Source organism: Macaca mulatta, chromosome 11 (assembly GCF_049350105.2).
Source record: "Macaca mulatta isolate MMU2019108-1 chromosome 11, T2T-MMU8v2.0, whole genome shotgun sequence".
Classification (NCBI taxonomy): domain Eukaryota; kingdom Metazoa; phylum Chordata; class Mammalia; order Primates; family Cercopithecidae; genus Macaca; species Macaca mulatta.
Genome location: NC_133416.1, coordinates 37,288,878 through 37,307,905, shown reverse-complemented (window position 1 = coordinate 37,307,905; position 19,028 = coordinate 37,288,878).

Here is a 19,028-nt window from a genome sequence, read left to right as displayed (position 1 = left end):
TGCGCAATGTAGAGGAAGCTTTCACTCTCTGAAATGAATGCACTTGTCTGAGAGCAGTTTCTTGGAAAGCTTCTTTCTGGGTTTTATTTCCAGATATTTCACGTTTCGCCATAGTCTTCAATGAGCTGCAAAATATCACTTTTTCAGTTTTACAGGAACAGTGTTCGAACACTGCCTTATGAAAAAAGAGGTATAATTCCCTGAGTGGAATGCACACATCACAAAGCAGCCTCTCAGAAAGCTTCACTCCAGTATTTATCAGAAGATATTTCCTATTTCCCCACAGGCCTGAATGTGTCTCTGAATGTCCCTTCACGAATCCGTCTATGACGAGTATCAATCCATCTATGACGCAGTATCAACACTATGATGAGCGGAATGCACATGTCACAAAGGAGCTCCTCGGAAATCTTCTCTCCAGTATCTATCTGACGATATTTCCGTTTTCACTGTAAGCCTCAAGTCGCTCCCGAGTATCCCTTAGCTGATTCACCTAAAACAGTGTTAGAATACTGCACAATGAAAACAGATGTTTAACTGCAAGAATGATATTAAGGTGATCTAGAGTAGTTTCACAGAAGGCTTCCTTCTGGTTTTTATCAGTGGGTATTTGTTTTTCAGGATATTCTTAAGAGCATTCACAAATGTCCTTTCTCAGGGTCCACAGAAATATTGATTTCAACCTGCTCAATCCAAAGAATGAGAAGAATACACACATCAAAAAGCACTTGCTCTGAAATCTTCTCACCAGTTTTCATGCGAAGACGTTTCCTTTCTCACCGAATGCCACGGGCACCACTTAATATCCCTTCCCAGATTCCTCAAAGATAGGGTTTCCAAACTGGGTGACGTAGTGGAAGGTTTAACTCTCTGAAATGAATGCACTCGTCAGAGAGCAGTTTCTTGGAATGCTTCTATCTGAGTTTTATTTCCAGATATTTCAATGTAGTGGAAGATTTATCTCTCTGAAAAATATCACTTTTACAGGTTTAGAAGAACAGTGTTCAAACACTGCTATCAGAAAAAAGGTAAAACGCCCTGTGGAATGCACACATCACAATACAGTTTCTCAGAAAGCTTCTCTCCAGTTTTTATCTGAAGATATCTCCTATTTAACGTCATGCACCAATGTGCTCCCGAATGTCCCTTCACAAATCCATCCATGACGCAGTTTCAAAACTGTGTAACAGAAAGAAAGTTTTATCTATGTGAGATGCATAGACATATCTATCACAAAGCAGTGTAACAGAAAGTTTCTTTCCAGTTTTTGACTGAGGATGCTTGCTTTTTGGCATAGCAGTCCATATACTCCCAAATGTCCCATCGTAGCGTATTCTCCAAATCGGATTCCCCCGTGTTCTATGAGAAGAAAGGTAAAACTCTGTGAGTGGAATGAACATGTAACAGGGCAGCTCCATGGAAATCTTCTCTCCAGTATCTATATGAAGATATTGTCCTTTTCACCGTAAGCCTCAACATGCTCCCAAGTATCCCTTAGCTGACTCACCTAAAACAGTGTTAGAATACTGGTCAAGGAAAACTGAAGCTTAACTGTGTGAATGCAATTCACATGACCTAAAGCAGATTCACAGAAAGCTTCCTTCTTGTTTTTATCGGAGGGTGTCACTTTTTCAGCATATAATTAAGAGCGTTCCCAAATATCCTTTCTCAGGTTCCACAGAAACAGTGATTTCAAATTGCTCAATCCAAAGAAAGATTTAACTCTATGAGATGAACACACATTTCACAAAGCACTTGCTCCGAAAGCTTCTCTCCACTTCTCATTGGAAGATGTTTCCTTCTTCACCACAAGAATCCGGGCGCCAGTTAATATCCCTTCCCAGATTCCCCAAAGACAGAACTTCCAAACTGGGCAACGTAGTGGAAGCTTTAACTCTCTGAAATGAATACACACCCCAGAGAACAGTTCCTTGGAACGTTTCTTTCTGCTTTGTATTTCCGGATATTTCACTCTTTGCCACAGTCTTCAATGCCCTGCAAAATATTACTTTTTCAGTTTCACAGGAACAGTGCTCAAACACTCCTATGAGAAAAAACGTATAACGCCCTGTGGAATGCACCTACCACAAAGCAGTTTCTCAGAAGGCTTCTCTCCAATTTCTATCTGAAGATATCTCCTGTTTAACCTCAAGCGCAAATGTGCTCCCGAATTTCCCTTCGCAAATCCGTCCATGACGCAGTTCAAAATTGCGTAATAGAAAGAAAGTTTTATCTATCTGAGATGCATAGGCATATCTATCACAAAGCAGCTTCACAGAAAGCTTCTTTCCACTTTTTGTCTGAGGATAGTTGCTTTTTCACCATAGCCGTCCATATAGTCCCAAATGTTCCCTGGTAGCTTATTCTCCAAAAGAGATTCCCCGGTACTCTATGAGAGGAAAGGTGTAACTCTGTGGGTGGAATGCACACATAACAAGACAGCTCCACGGAAACCTTCTTTCCACTATCTGTCTGAAGATATTGCCCTTTTCACCGTAAGCCTCAAAGCGCTCCCAAGTATCCCTGAGCTGGCTCACCTAAAACAGTGTTAGAATACTGGTCAATGAAAACAGAAGCTTAAATGTGCGAGTGCAATGCACGTGACCTAGAGCAGTTTAACAGACGGTTTCCTTCTGGTTTTTATTGGAGGTTATTTCTTTCTCAGCATATTCTTAAGAGTGTTCCCAAATGTCCATTCTCAGTTTCCACAGAAACAGTGATTTCAAACCGCTCAATACAAAGAATGATTTAACACGATGAGATGGATACACACATCACAAACCAGATTTTCTGGAAGCTTCTCTCCAGTTTTCATTCTAAGACATTTCGTTTCTCACCACAAGCATCTAGGTGCCACTTAATATCCCTTCACAGATTAATCAGAGAGAGAGTTTCCAAACTGGGCAACGTAGAGTCAACTTTAACTCTCTGAAATGAATGCACATGCCAGAGAGAAGTTTCTTGCAACGTTGCTTTCTGGGTTTTATTCCCAGATATTTCACTTTTCACCATATTCTTCAAAGCGCTGCAAACTATCCCTTTTTCAGTTTTACAGGAACAGTGTTCAAATACAGTCTTACGAGAAAAGAGGTATAACTCCCTGTGTGGAATGCACACATTACCAAGTGGTTTCTCCGGAAGCTTCTCTGCAGTTTTTATCTGGTGATATTTCCTATTTCCCCAGAAGCCTTAATGTGCAACCAAACGTCCCTTCAGAAATCCGTCAATGAGGCAGTTTCAAAACTACGTAATATAAAGAAACATTTATTTAAGAGAGATGAATAGAGATATCTATGACAAAGTAGTGTGAGAGAACGCTTCTTTCCAGTTTTTGTCTGAGGATAATTACTTCTTCACCATAGCCGTCTGTATACTCCCGAATGTCCCCTGGTAGCATTTTCTCTAAACGGAATTCCCAATCCTCTATGAGAAGAAAGGTTTCACTCTGTGAGTGGAATGTACATGTCAAAAGCACCTCCTCGGAAATCTCTCCAGTATCTCCCTGAAGATATTTCCGTTTTCACCATAAGCCTCAATGCGCTCACGAGTGTCCCTTAGCTGACTCACCTAAAACAGTGTTAGAACAGTGCCCAATGAAAACAGAAGCTTAGCAGTGCAAGTGGATATCACGTGGCCTAGAGTAGTTTCACAGAAAGTTTCCTTCTTGTTTTTATTGGAGGTTATGTCTTTTTTGCGCATATTCTTAAGAGCATTCCCAAATGTCCATTTTGATGTTCCACAGAAACAGTAATTTCAAACTGCTCAATCCAAAGAATGCTTCAACTCTATGAGATGAATACACACAGCACAAAGCAGTTGCTCCGAAATCTTCTCACCAGTTTACATGCGAGGACATTTCCTTTCTCACTGGAAGCCTCCGGGTGCCACTTAATATCGTTCACAGATTCCTCAAAGACAGAGTTTCCAAACTAAGCAACGTAGTGGAAGCATTCACTCTCTGAAAAGTATGCACTCGTCAGAGAGCAGTTTCTTGGAACGTTTCTTTCTGGGTTTTATTTCCAGATATTTCACTTTACTCCATGGTCTTCAATGCGCTGCAAAATATCACTTTTTCAGTTTTACAGGAACAGTATTCGAGCACTGCCTTAGGAGAAAAGGGGTATAATTCCCTCAGTGGAATGCACACATCACAAAGCAGTCTCTTGAAAGCTTCACTCCAGTATTTATCAGAAGATATTTCCTATTTCCCACAGGCCTGAATGTGTCTCCGAATGTCCGTTCGCGAACCCGTCTATGACGAGTATCAATACGACTATGACCAGTATCAACACTATGACGAGTGGAATGCCCACGTCACAAAGGAGCTCCTCGGAAATCTTCTCTCCAGTATCTACCGGAAGATATTTCCATTTTCACCGTAATCTTCAAGGTGCTCCCGAGTATCCCGTAACTGACTCACCTAAAACAGTGTTAGAATACTGCTCAATGAAAACGGAAGCTTAACTGTGTGAATGCTATTCACGTGACCTAGAACAGTTTCACAGAAATATTCCTTCTGTTTTTTATCAGAGGGTATTACTTTTTCAGCATATTCTTAAGAGCATTCCCAAATATCCTTTGTCAGGTTCCACAGAAACAGTGATTTCAAACTGATCCATCCAAAGAATGATTTAACTCTATGAGATGAACGCACACATCACAAGGCACTTGCTCCAAAAGCTTCTCTCCACTTCTCATTGGAAGACGTTTCCTTTCTCACCACAGATATCCGGGGCCACTTAATATCCCTTCCCAGATTCCTCAAAGACAGATTTTCCAAACTGGGCAACGTAGTGGAACCTTTAACTCTCTGAAACGAATGCACATCCCAGAGAGCAGTTTCTTGGAACGTTTCTTTCTGGTTTTTATTTCTGGATATTTTACTCTTGCCATAGTCTGCAATGTGCTGCCAAATATCACTTTTTCAGTATTACAGGAACTGTGCTCTAACACTTTTCTGATAAAAAAGCTATAACGCCCTGTGGAATGCACACATCACAATGCAGTTTCTCAGAAAGCTTCTCTCCAGGATTTATATGGAGATATTTCCTATTTCCCCACAGACCTGAATGTGCTCTCGAATGTCCCTTTGTTAATTTGTCCATGATGCAGTTCCAAAACTGCGTAATGGAAAGTTTTAGCTATGTGAGTTGAATAGACATATCTATCACAAAGCAGTTTCATAGAAAGATTCTTTTTAGTTTTTCTCTGAGAAAACTTCCTTTTTCACCATAGCTGTCCATATACTTCCAAATGACCCTGATAGCGTTTTATCCAAACGGGGTTCCCCAATCCTTTAGGAGAAGAAAGGTACATGTCTGTGAGTGGAATGCACACGTCACTAAGAAGCTCCTCAGAAATCTTCTCTCCAGTATCTATCTGCAGATAATTCCGTTCTCACAGTAAGCCTGAAAGTACTCCCAAGTATCCATTAGCTGACTAACGTAAAACAGTGTTAGAGTGCTGCTCAATTAAAACAGAATCTTAACTGTGTGAGTGGACTTCACGTGATGTAGTATATTTTAACAGAAATTTTCCTTCTGGTTTTTATCGGAAGGTATTGCTTTTTCAGCATATTCTTAAGAGCGTTCCCAAATATCCTTACTGAGGATCCAGAGAAACAGTGATTTCAAATTGCTCAATCCAAAGAATGATTTAACTCAATGAGATGAATACACACACCACAAAGAACTAGCTCCGAAAGCTTCTCTCCAGTTTTCATCAGAAGACGTTTCCTTTCATACCACAAGCCTTCATGCACCACTTAATATCACTTCAGAGATTCCTCAAAGACAGTTTCCAAACAGAGCAGCTTGGTGTCAGCTTTAACTCTCTGAAATGAATGCACACATCAGAGAGCAGTTTCTTGGAACGCTTCTTTCTGGGTTTTATATCAGCATATTTCACTTTTCACCATACTCTTCCAGGCACTGCAAATTATCACTTTCTCAGTTTTACAGAAACAGTGTTAAAACACTGCCTTATGTGAAAAAGGTATAACTCCCTGAAGGGAACGCACACATCACAACGCTGTTTCTCAGAAAGCTTCTCTCCAGTTTTTATCTGAAGATATCTCCGATTTAACGTCAAGCGCAAATGTGCTCCCGAATGTCCCTTCGCAAATCCGTCCATGAGGCAGTTTCAAAACTGCATAATAGAAAGAAAGTGTTATCTATGTGACATGCTTAGACATATCTATCAAAAAGCAGTTTCACAGATAGCTGCTTTCCAGTTTTTGTCTGAGGATACTTGCTTTTTCACCATAGCTGTCCATATACTCCCAAATGTCCCGTGGTCACTTATTCTCCAAATGGGATTCCCCCATCCTCTATGAGAAGAAAGGTATAACTCTGTGAGTGGATCGCACACGTAACAAAGCAGCTCCACGGAAATCTTCTCTCCAGTATCTATCTGAAGATATTGCCCTTTTCACCGTAAGCATCAAAGCGCTCCCGATTATCCCTTAGCTGACTCACCTAAAACAATGTTAGAACAATAGTCAATGAAAACGGGAGCTTAAATGTGTGAGTGGAATGCATGTGACCTACAGCAGTTTCACAGAAGGTTTCCTTCTGGTTTTTATTGGAGGGTATTTCCTTTTCAGCATATTCATAAGAGTGTTCCCAAATGTCCTTTCTCAGTTTCCACAGAAACAGTGATTTCAAACTGCTCACTACAAAGAATGACTTAACTCTTTGGGATGGATACACACATCACAAATCAGGTTCTCCACAAGCTCCTCTCCAGTTTTCTTTATATGACGTTTCCTTTCTCACTACAAGCCTCCGGGTGCCACTTAATATCCCTTCACAGATTAATCAGAGACAGAGTTTCCAAACTGGGCAACGTAGTGACAACTTTAACTCTCTGAAATGAATGCACATGCCAGAGAGAAGTTTACTGGAAAGTTGCTTTCTTGGTTTTATTCCCGGATATTTCACTTTTTGCTACATTCTTCAAACCTCTGCAAAACATCCGTTTTTCAGTTTTATAGGAACAGTGTTCAAACCCTGTGTTACCTGAAAAGAGATATAACTCCCTGGGTGGAATGCACACATCACAAAGTGGTTTCTCCGAAAGCTGCCCTCCAGTTTTTATCTGGTGATATTTCCTATTTCCCTGTAAGCCATAATGGGCTCCAGAATTACCCTTTGGGAAACCGTGAACGATGCAGCTTCAAAACTGCTTAATAGAAAGAAAGATTATCTGAGTGAGATGAATAAATATATCTATTACAAAGCTGTGTGAGAGAACACTTCTTTCCAGTTTTTGTCTGAGGATAATTCCTTTTTCACCATAGCCATCTGTATACTCCCGTATTTCCCTGGGAGCGATATCTCCATACGGCATTCCCCAATCCTCTATGAGAAGAAAGGTTTCACTCTGTGAGTGGAATGTACACGTCAAAAAGACCTCCTCAGAAATCTTCTTACTAGTATCTACATGAAGATATTTCCATTTTCACCATAAACCTCAAAGCGCTCCTTAGTGTCCCTTAGCTGACTAACCTAAAACTGTTAGAATACTGCCAAATGAAAACAGAAGCTTAACAGTGCGAATGGACTTCACGTGGCCTAGAGCAGTTTCATGGAAAGTTTTCTTCTAGTTTTTATTGGAGGTTATGTCTTTTTCATCATATTCTTAAGAGTGTTCCCAAATGTCCTTTCTCAGGTTCCACAGAAACAGTTATTTCAAACTGCTCAATACAAAGGATGTTGCAAATCTATGAGATGTATACACACAGCACAAAGCAGTTGCTCCAAAAGCTGCTCACCAGTTTTCATGCGAAGACGTTTCTTTTCTCACTGTAAGACTCTGGGCACCACTTAATATCCCTTCACTGATTCCTCAAAGACAGAATTTCCAAACTAGGCAATGTAGTGGAAGATTTCACTCTCTGAAATGAAGGCACTTGTCAGAGAGCAGATTCTTGGAACGCTTCTTTCTGGGTTTTATTTCCAGATATTTCACTTTTCGCCATAGTCTTCAATGTGCTGCAAAATATCACTTGTTCAGTTTTACAGGAACAGTGTTCAAACACTGTCTAAAGACAAAAGAGGTATACCTTCCTGGGTGGAATGCACACATCACAAAGCGGTTTATCCGATTGCTTCTCTCCAGTTTTTATCTGGGGATATTTCCTGGTCCCCATAGCCTTTATGTGCTCCCCAATGTCCCATCGGTAATCTGTCCATAATGCAGTTTCACAACTGCGCAATAGAAAGAAAGATTTATCTAAGTGAGATGAATAGATATATCTATTACAAAGCAGTGTGAGAGAACGCTTCTTTCCAGTTTTTGTCTGAGGATAATTCCTTTTTCAACACAGCCGTCTGTATACTCCCGAATGTCCCCTAGTAGCGTTTTCTCCAAACTGGATTCCCCAATCCTCTATGAGAAGAAAGGTTTCACTCTATGAGTGGAATGTACACGTCAAAAGCACCTCCTCAGAAATCTTCTCTCCAGTATGTATCTGAAGATATTTCCGTTTTTGCCATAGGCCTCAAAGCACTCCTGAGTGCTCCTTAGCTGACTCCCCTAAAACAGTGTTAGAATGCTGCCCATTGAAAACAGAAGCTTAAAAGTGCGAGTGGACTTCACGTGACCTAGAAGAGTTTCACAGAAAGATTCTTTCTGGTTTTTATTGGTGGTTATGTCTTTTTCACCATATTCTTAAGGGCGTTCCCAAATGTCCTTTCTCAGGTCCACAGAACCAGTGATTTCAAACTGCTCAATCCAAAGAATCATTCAACTTTATGAGGTGAATACACACAGCACAAAGCACTTACTCCGAAAGTTTCTCACCAGTTTTCATGCGAAGACGTTTTCTTTCTCACCGGAAGCCTCCAGGCGCAACTTATGTCCCTTCACAGATTCCTCGAAGACAGAGTTTCCAAACTGGGCAACGTAGTGGAAGCTTTCACACTCTGTAATGAAAGCACTTGTCAGAGATCAGTTTCTTGGAACACTTCTTTCTGGGTTTTATTTCCAGGTATTTCACTTTTCACCATAGTCTTCAACGTGCTGCAAAATATCACTTTTTCAGTTTTACAGAAACAGTGTTCGAACACTGCCTTATGAGAAAAGTGGAATAATTCCCGTAGTGGAATACACACATCACAAAGCAGTCTCTCAGAAAGCTTCACTCCAGTATTTATCAAAAAAATTTCCTATTTTCCCACAGGCCTGAATATGTCTCCGAACATCTATCTGAATGTATTGCCCTTTTCACCGTAAGCCTCAAAGCGCTCCCGAGTATAGCTTAGCTGACTCACCTAAAACAGTGTTAGAATACTAGTCAATGGAGACAGAAGCTTAAATGTGTGAGTCAAATGCACTTGATCTAGAGGGGTTTCACAGAAGGTTTCCTTCTGGTTTTTATTGGAGGGTGTTTCATTTTCAGCATATTCTTAAGAGTGTTCCGAAATGTCCTTTCTCAGTTTCCACAGACACAGTGATTTCAACCTGCTCAATACAAAGAATGATTTAACTCTATGAGATGGATACACATCACAAACCAGGTTCTCCAAAATTTTCTCCCCGGATTTCATTATAAGACGTTTCCTTTCTCACCACAGACATCAAGGAGACCCTTAATATCCCTTCACAGAGATAATCAGAGATAGTTTCCAAAATGGGCAATGTAGTGTCAACTTTAACTCTCTGAAATGAATGCACACGCCAGAGAGAAGTTTCTTGGAACGTTGCTTTCTGGGTTTTATTCCTGGATATTTCACTTTTCGCCTTATTCTTCAAAGTGCTGCAAAATTGTCCATTTTCAGTTTTACAGGAACAGTGTTCAAACACTGTCTTATGAGAAAAGAGGTATAACTCCCTGGGTGGAATGCACACATCACAAAGCGGATTCTCTGAAAAGTTATTTCCAGTTTTTATCTGGTGATATTTCCTATTTCCCCATAAGCCTTAAAGTGTTCCCAATGTCCCTTTGACAATCCGTCTTTGACGCAGTTTCAAAACTGTGTAATAGAAAGAAAGATTTATCTAAGTGAGATGAATGGACACATCTATTAAAAAGCAGTATGAGACAGCGCGACTTTCCAGTTTTTGTCTGAGGATAATTCCTTTTTCACCATAGCCATCTGTATACTATAGAATGTCCCCTGGTAGCCATTTCTCTAAACGGGATTCCTCAATCCTCTATGAGTAGAAAGGTTTCACTCTGGGAGTGGAATGTACACGTCAAAAGCACCTCCTCGGAAATATTCTCCAGTATCTATCTGAAAATATTTCCGTTTTCACCATAAGCCTCAAAGCGCTCCCGAGTGTCCCTTAGTTGACTCAACTAAAACAGTGTTAGAATACTGCCAAATGAAAAGAGAAGCTTAACAGTGTGAGTGGACTTCACGTGACCTAGAGCAGTTTCACAGAACGTCTCCTTCTGGTTTTTATTGGAGGGTATTACTTTTTCACCATATTCTTAAGTGCGTTCCCAATTATGCTTTGTCAGGTTTTACAGAAACAGTAATTTCAAACTGCTCAATCCAAAGAATGAATTAATTCTATGAGATGAATGCGCACATCACAAAGAACTTGCTCCGAAAGCTTCTCTTCACTTCTTATTGGAAGACGTTTCCTTTCTCACCAAAGAATCCGGGCACCACTTGATATCCATTCCCAGATTCCTCAAAGGCAGAGTTTCCAAACAGGGCAACGTAGTGGAAGATTTAACTCTCTGAAATGAATGCACACCCCAGAAAGCAGTTTCCTGGAACGTTTTGTTCTTTTTTATATTTTTGGATATTTCACTTTTTGCCATAGTCTTCAACGCGCTGCCAAATATCACTTTTTCAGTTTTACAGGAACGGTGCTCAAACACTGCTATGAGAAAAATTGTATAACACCCTGTGGAATGCACACATCACAACGCAGTTTCTGAGAAAACTTCTCTCAGGTTTTATCTGAAGATATCTCCTATTTGATGTCAAGCGGGAATGTGCTCCCGTATGTCTTTTCACAAATCCGTCCATAACGCAGCTTCAAAACTGCGTAATAGAAATAAAGTTTTATCTATGTGAGATGCATAGATATATCTCTCACAGAGCAGTTTCACAGAAAGCTTCTTTCCAGATTTTTTCTGAGGGTACTTGCTTTTTCACCATAGCCATCCATATACTCCCAAATGTCCCATGGTAGCTTATTCTCCAAATGGGATTCCCACGCCCTCTATGTGAAGAAAGGTATAACTGTGTGAGTGGAATGCACACGTAACAAAGCAGCTCCAAGAAAAACTTCTCTCCAGTATCTATCTGAAGATATTGCCCATTTCACCGTAAGCCTCAAAGTGCTCCTGAGTATCCCTTTGCTGACCCACCTAAAACAGTGTTATAATACTGTTCAATGAAAACAGAAGCTTAAATTTGCGAGTGGAATGCACGTGACCTAGAGCAGTTTTTACAGAAGGTTTCCATCTGCTTTTTATTGGAGGGTATTTCTTTTTCAGCATATTCTTAAGAATGTTCCCAAATGTCCTTTCTCAGTTTCTACAGAAACAGAGATTTCAAAGTGCTCAATACAATGAATGATTTAACTCTATGAGATGGATAGACACATTACAAACCAGTTTTCATATGAAGACTTTTCCTTTCTCACCAGAAGCCACTGGGCACCACTTAATGTCCCTTCCCAGATTCCTCAAAGACAGGGTTTCCAAACTGGGCAACGTAGTGGAAGCATTAACTCTCTGAAATGAATGCACTCGTCAGAGAGCAGTTTCCTGGAACGCTTCCATCTGAGTTTTATTTCCAGATATTTCACTTTTCGCCATAGTCTTCAATGTGCTGCAAAAATATCACTTTTTCAGTTTTACAGGAACAGTGTTCGAACACTGACCCATGAGAAATATATAATTACCTGAGTAGAATGCACACATCACAAAGCAGTCTCTCGGAAAGCTTAACTCAAGTATTTATCAGAAGATATATCTTGTTTCCCCAAGGACGGAATGTATCTCTGAACGTCCATTCACGAATCTGTCTATGACGAGTATCAATTCGTCTATGACGCAGTATCAACACTATGATGAGTGGAATGCACATATCACAAAGGAGCTCCTCGGAAATCTTCTCTCTAGTATCTATCTGAAGATATTTCTGTTTTCACCGTAAGCCTAAAGGCGCTCCCGAGTATCCCTAAGCTGACTCACCTAAAACAGTGGTAGAATACTGCTCAATGAAAACAGAAGCTTAACTGTGCAAATGCAATTCACGAACCTAGAGCAGTTTCACAGAAAGTTTCCTTTTGGTTTTAATCGGAGAGTGTTACTTTTTCAACATATTCTTAAGAGCATTCCCAAATTTCCTTTCTCAGGTTCCACAGAAACCGTGATTTCAAGCTGCTGAATCCAAAGAATGATTTAACTCTATGAGATGAATACACATAACACAAAGCTCTTGCTCCGAAAGCTTCTCTCCAGTTCTCATCGGTAGACGTTTCCTTTCTCAGCACAAGAATTTGGGCAACACTTAATATCCCTTCCTAGATTCCTCAAAAACAGAGTTTCCAAACTGGGCAACGTAGTGGAAGCTTTAACTCCCTGAAATGAATGTACACACCAGAGAACAGTTTCTTGGAACGTTTCTTTCTGGTTTTGATTTCCGGATATTTCACTTTTTGCCTCAGTCTTCAACGTGCTGCAAAATATTACTTTTTCAGTTTTACAGGAAGAGTGCTCAAACACTGCTATGAGAAAAAAGGTATAACGCCCTGTGGAATGCACACATCACAAAGTGGTTTCTCCGAAAGCTTCTCTCCAGTTTTTATCTGGTGATATTTCCTATTTCCCCTTAAGCCTTAATGTGCTCCCGAATGTCCCTTTGGGAGTCCGTCCATGACGCAGTTTCAAAACAGCATAATAATAGGAAAGATTTATCTCAGTGAGATGAATAGACATATCTATTACAAAGCAGTGTGAGAGCACACTTATTTCCAGTTTTTGTCTGAGGATAATTCTTTTTCACCATAGCCATCTGTATACTCCCGAATGTCTCCTGGTAGCGTTTTCTCCAAACGGGATTCCCCAATCCTCTATATGAAGAAAGGTTTCACTCTGTGAGTGAAATGTACACGTTAAAAGCACCTCCTCAGAAATCTTCTCTCCAGGATCTATCTGAAGACATTTCCGTTTTCACCATAAGCCTCGAAGAGTTCCCGAGTGTCCCTTAGCAGTCGATCCTAAAAGAGTGTTAGAATACTACCCAATGGAAACAAGCTTAACAGTGTGAATGAACTTCACGTGGCCTAGAGCAGTTTCACAGAAAGTTTCCTTATGGTTTTTAACGGAGGGCATTACTTTGTCAGCATATTCTTAAGAGCGTTTACAAACGTCCTTTCTCAGGTTCCACAGAAACAGTGATTTCAAACAGCTCAATCCAAAGAATGATTCATATCGATGAGATGAATACATGCAGCACAAAGCAGTTGCACCGAAAGCTTCTCACCAGTATCTATGTGAAGTTGTTTCCGTTCTCACCGGAAGCCTCCGGGTGCCACTTAATATCCCTTCTCAGATTCCTCAAAGACAGAGTTTCCAAACTGGGCAATGTAGTGGAAGATTTCACTCTCTGAAGTAAATGCACTCGTCAGAGACCAGTTTCTTGGAACGTTTCTTTCTGGTTTGTATTTCCGAATATTTCATTTTTTGCCATAGTTTTCAACGTGCTGCAAAATATCACTTTTTCAGTTTTACAGGAACAGTACTCAAACACTGCCTAATGAGAAATGAGGTATACTTCCCTGAGTGGAATGCACACATCACAAAGCAGTCTCTCGAAATGCTTCACTCCAGTATTTATCGGAAGATATTTCCTGTTTCCCCACAGGCCTGAATGTGTCTCCGAATGTCCCTTCTCGAATCCATCTATGACGAGTATCAATCCGCCTATGACTCAGTATCAACTCTATGACGAGTGGAATGCACATGTCACAAAGGAGCTCCTCAGAAATCTTCTCTCCAGTATCTATCGGAAGATATTTCCGTTTTCACCATAAGCCTGAAAGCGCTGCTGAGGGTACCTTAGCTGACTCACCTAAAACAGTGTTAGAATACTGCCCAATGAAAACAGATGTTTAACTGTGAGAATGCAATTCAAGTGACCTAGAGTATTTTCACAGAAAGTTTCCTTCTGGTTTTTTTCACAGGGTATTAATTTTTCAGCATATTCTTAAGAGCGTTCCCAAATGTCCTTTCTTAGGTTCCACAGAAACAGTGATTTCAGACTGCTCAACCCAAAGAATGATTTAACTCTATGAGATGAATACACACATCGAAAAGCATTTGCTCCGAAATCTTCTTACCAGCTTTCATGCGAAGACGTTTCCTTTCTCACCGAAAGCCACGGGCGCCACTTAATATCCCTTCCCAGATTCGTCAAAGATAGGGTTTCCAAACTGGGCAACGTAGTGGAAGCTTTAAAACTCTGAAATGAATGCCCTCGTCAGAGAGCAGTTTCTTGGAATGCTTCTATGTGAGTTTTATTTCCAGATATTTCAATGTAGCAGAAGCTTTATCTCTCTGAAAAATATTACTTTTACAGGTTTACAAGAACACTGTTCGTCATGTGCCAATGTGCACCCGAATGACCCTTCACAAATCCGTCCATGAGGCAGTTTCAAAACTGCGTAATAGAAAGTTTTATCTATGTGAGATGCATAGACATATCTATCACAAAACAGTTTCACAGAAAGCTTCTTTCCAGTTTTTGTCTCAGAATACTTGCTTTTTCACCATAGCCGTCCATATATACCCAATTGTCCCATGGTAGCTTATTCTCCAAATGGGATTCCCACGTCCTCTATGAGAAGAAAGGTATAATTCTGTGAGTGGAATGCACATGAAACAGAGAAGCTCCACGGAAATCTTCTCTCCAGTATCTATCTGAAGATATTGCCCTCTTCACCGTCAGCCTCAAAGCGCTCCAGAGTTTCCCTTAGCTGACTCACCTAAAACAGTGTTAGAATACTGGTGAATGAACACAGAAGCTTAAATGTCTGAGTGGAATGCACGTGACCTAGAGCAGTTTCACAGAAGGTTTCCTTCCAGTTATTATAGGGGGGTATTTCTTTTTCAGCATATTCTTAAGACTGTTCCTAAATGTCCTTTCTCAGTTTCCACATAAACAGTGATTTCAAACAACTCAATACAAAGAATGATTTAACTCTATGAGACGGATACACACATCACAAACCAGGTTCTCCGAAAGCTTCTCTGCAGTTTTCATTCTAAGACGTTTCCTTTCTCACCACAAGCATCTGGGCGCCACATAATATCCCTTCACAGATTAATCAGAAACAGAGTTTCCAAACTGGGCAACGTAGTGTCAACTTTAACTCTCTGAAATGAATACACATGCCAGAGAGAAGTTTCTTGGAACGTTGCTTTCTGGGTTTTATTCCTGGATATTTCACTTTTTGCTATATTCTCAAACGCGCTGCAAAATATCCCTTTTTCAGTTTTAAAGGAACAGTGTTCAAGCACTGTCTTATGAGAGAAGAGGTATAACTCCCTGGGTGGAATGCACACATCACATGGCGGTTTCTCTGAAAGCTTCTTTCCGGTTTTTATCTGGCGATATTTCCTATTTCCCCAAAAGCCTTAAGGTGCTCCCAAATGTCCCTTCCATAATCCGTCCGTGATGCAGTTTCAAAACTGTGTAACAGAAAGAAAGATATATCTAAGTGAGATGAATAGACATATCTATTACAAAGCAGTGTGAAAAAATGCTTCTTCCCATTTTTTGTGTGAGGATAAATCCTTTTTCACCACAGCCATCTCTATACTCCCGCATTCCCTTGGTAGTGTTTTCTCCAAACGGGATTCCCCAATCCTCTATGAGAAGAAAGGTTTCACTCTGTGAGTGGAATGTACACGTCAAAACACCTCCTCAGAAATCTTCTCTCCAGTATCTATCTGAAGATATTTAAGTTTTCACCATAAGCCTCGAAGCGCTCCCGAGTTTCCCTTAGCTGGCTCACCTAAAACAGTATTAGAATACTGCCCAATGAAAACAGAAGATTAACAGTGCGAGTGGACTTCACGTGGCCTGGAGCAGTTTCACAGAAAGGTTCTTTCTGGAATATATTGGATGTCTTTTTCAGCATATTCTTAAGAGCACACCCAATGTCCTTTCTAAGGTTCCACAGAAACAGTGATTTCCGACTGCTCAATCCAAAGAATGATTCAACTCTATGAGGTGAATACACACAGCACAAAGCAGTTGCTCCGAAATTTGCTCACCAATTTTCATGCGAAGACGTTTCCTTTCTCACCGGAAGACTCTGGGCGCCACTTAATATCTTTTCACAGATTCCTCAAAGACAGAGTTTCCAAACCTGGCAACGTAGTGGAAGCTTTAACTCTGAAATGAAGGCACTCGTCAGAGAGCAGTTTCTTGGAATGCTTCTTTCTGGGTTTTATTTCCAGATATTTCACTTTTCGCCACAGTCTTCAATGCGCTGCAAAATACAGGAACAGTGTTGGAACACTGCCTTATGAGATAAGAGGTATAATACCCTGAGTGGAATGCACACATCACAAAGCAGTCTCTCGGAAAGCTTCACTCCAATATTTATCAGAAGATATTTCCTATTTCCCCACACTCCTGAATGTGTCTCCGAATGTCACTTCGCAAATCCGTCTATGATGAATATCATTCCGTGTGTGATGCAGTATCAACACTATGACGAGTGGAATGCACACATCACAAAGGATCTCCTAGGAAATCTTCTCTCCTGTATCTATTGGAAGATATTTCTGTTTTCACCGTAAGCCTCAAGGTGCTCCCAAGTATCCCTTAGCTGACTCACCTAAAACAGTGTTAGAATATTGCTCAATGAAAAAAGAAGCTTAATTGTGCGAATGCAATTCACATGATCTACAGGAGTTTCACAGTTTCCTTCTGCTTTTTTCGGAGAGTATTAGTTTTCCAGCATATTCTTAAGAGCGTTCCCAAATATCCTTTTTCACGTTCCACAGAAACAGTGATTTCAGACTGTTCAATCCAAAGAATAATTTAACTCTAGGAGATGAATACACACATCACAAAGCACTTGCTCCGAAAGTTTCTCTCCACTTCTCATCGGAAGACGTTTCCTTTCCCACTGCAAGAATCTGGGCGCCACTTAATATCCCTTCCCAGATTTCTCAAAGACAGAGTTTCCAAACTGGGCAACGTAGTCAAGGCTTTAACTCTCTGAAATGAATACACACCCCAGAGAGCAGTTTCTTGGAACGTTTCTTTCTGGTTTTTATTTCCGGATATTTCACTTTTTGCCATAGTCTTCAATGAGCTGCAAAATATCACTTTTTCAGTTTTACAGGAACAGTTCTCAAACACTGCTATGAGAAAAAAGGTATAATGCCCTGTGGCATGCAAACGTCACAACGCAGTTTCGCAGATACCTTCTCTCCAGTTTTTATCTGAAGCTATCTCCCATTTAACGTGAAGCGCGAATGTGCTCCAGAATGTCCGTTTGGAAATCCATCTATGACGCAGTTTCAAAACTGCGTAATAGAAAGAAAGTTTTATCTATGTGAGATGCATAGACATATCTATCACAAAGCAGTTTCACAGAAAGCTTCTTTCAAATTTTTGTCTGACGATACTTGCTTTTTCACCATAGCCATCCACATACTCCCAAATGTCATGTGGAAGGTTGTTCTCCAAATGGGTTTCCACCGTCCTCTATGAGAAGAAAGGTATAACTCTGTGAGTGGAATGCACACGTAACAGCAGCTCCACGGATATCTTTTCTCCAGTATCTATCTGAAGATATTGCCCTTTTCATTGTAAGCCTCAAAGCACTCCCAAGTTTCCCTTAGCTGACTCACCTAAAACAGTGTTAGAATACTAGTCAATGGAATCAGAAGTTTAACTGTGCGAATGCAATTCACTTGACCTAGAGCAGTTTCACAGAACGTTTCCTTCTGGTTTTAATGGAAGGGCATTACTTTTTCAGCATATTCTTTAGAGCGTTCCCAAATATCCTCTCTCAGGTTCCACAGAAACAGTGATTTCAAACTGTACAATCCAAAGAATAATTAAACTCTATGAGATGAATACGCACATCACAAAGCATTTTCTCCAAAAGGTTCTCTCCACTTCTCATCGGAAGACGTTTCCTTTCTCACCTCAAAAATCTGGGCTCCATTTAATATCCCTTCCCAGATTCATCAAAGAAGAGTTTCCAAACTGGGCAACGTAGTGGAAGCTTTAACTCTCTGAAATGAATGCGCCCATCAGAGAGCAGTTTTTTGGAACATTACTTTCTGGTTTTGATTTCCGGATATTTCACTTTTTATCAGTCTTCAATGCGCTGTCAAATGTCAGTTTTACAGGAACAGTGCTCAAACACTGCTATGAGAAAAAAGGTATAACGCCCTGTGGAATGCACACATCACAATGCACTTTTTCAGAAAGCTTCTTTCCATTTTTATCTGAAGATGCATCCTATTTAACATCAAGCGTGAATGCACTCCCGAATGTCCCTTTGCAAATCCTTCCAACGCAGTTTCAAAACTGCGTAATAGAAAGAAAGTTTTATCTATGTGAGATGCATAGACATACATATCACCAAGCAGTTTCACAGAAAGCTTCTTTCCAGTTTTTGTCTGGGTATTCTTGCTTTTTCACCATAGCTGTCCAATACTCCCAAATGTCACGTGGTAGCTTATTCTCCAAATGGGATTCCCCAGTCCTCTATGAGAAGAATGGTTTCACTCCGGTAGTGGAATGCACACGTAACAAAGCAGCTGCATTGAAATTCTCTCTCCCGTATCTATCTAAAGACATATCCCTTTTCAACGTAAGCCTTGAATCCCTCCCAATTATGCCTTAGCTGACTCACCTAAAACAGTGTTAGAATACTGTTCAATGAAAACCTAATCTTAACAGTGTGAGTGGAATGCACGTGACCTAGAGAAGTTTCACAGAAGGTTTCCTTCTGGTTTTCATTGGAGAGTATTTCTTATTCAGCATATTCTTAAGTGTTACCAAATGTCCTTTCTCATTCTC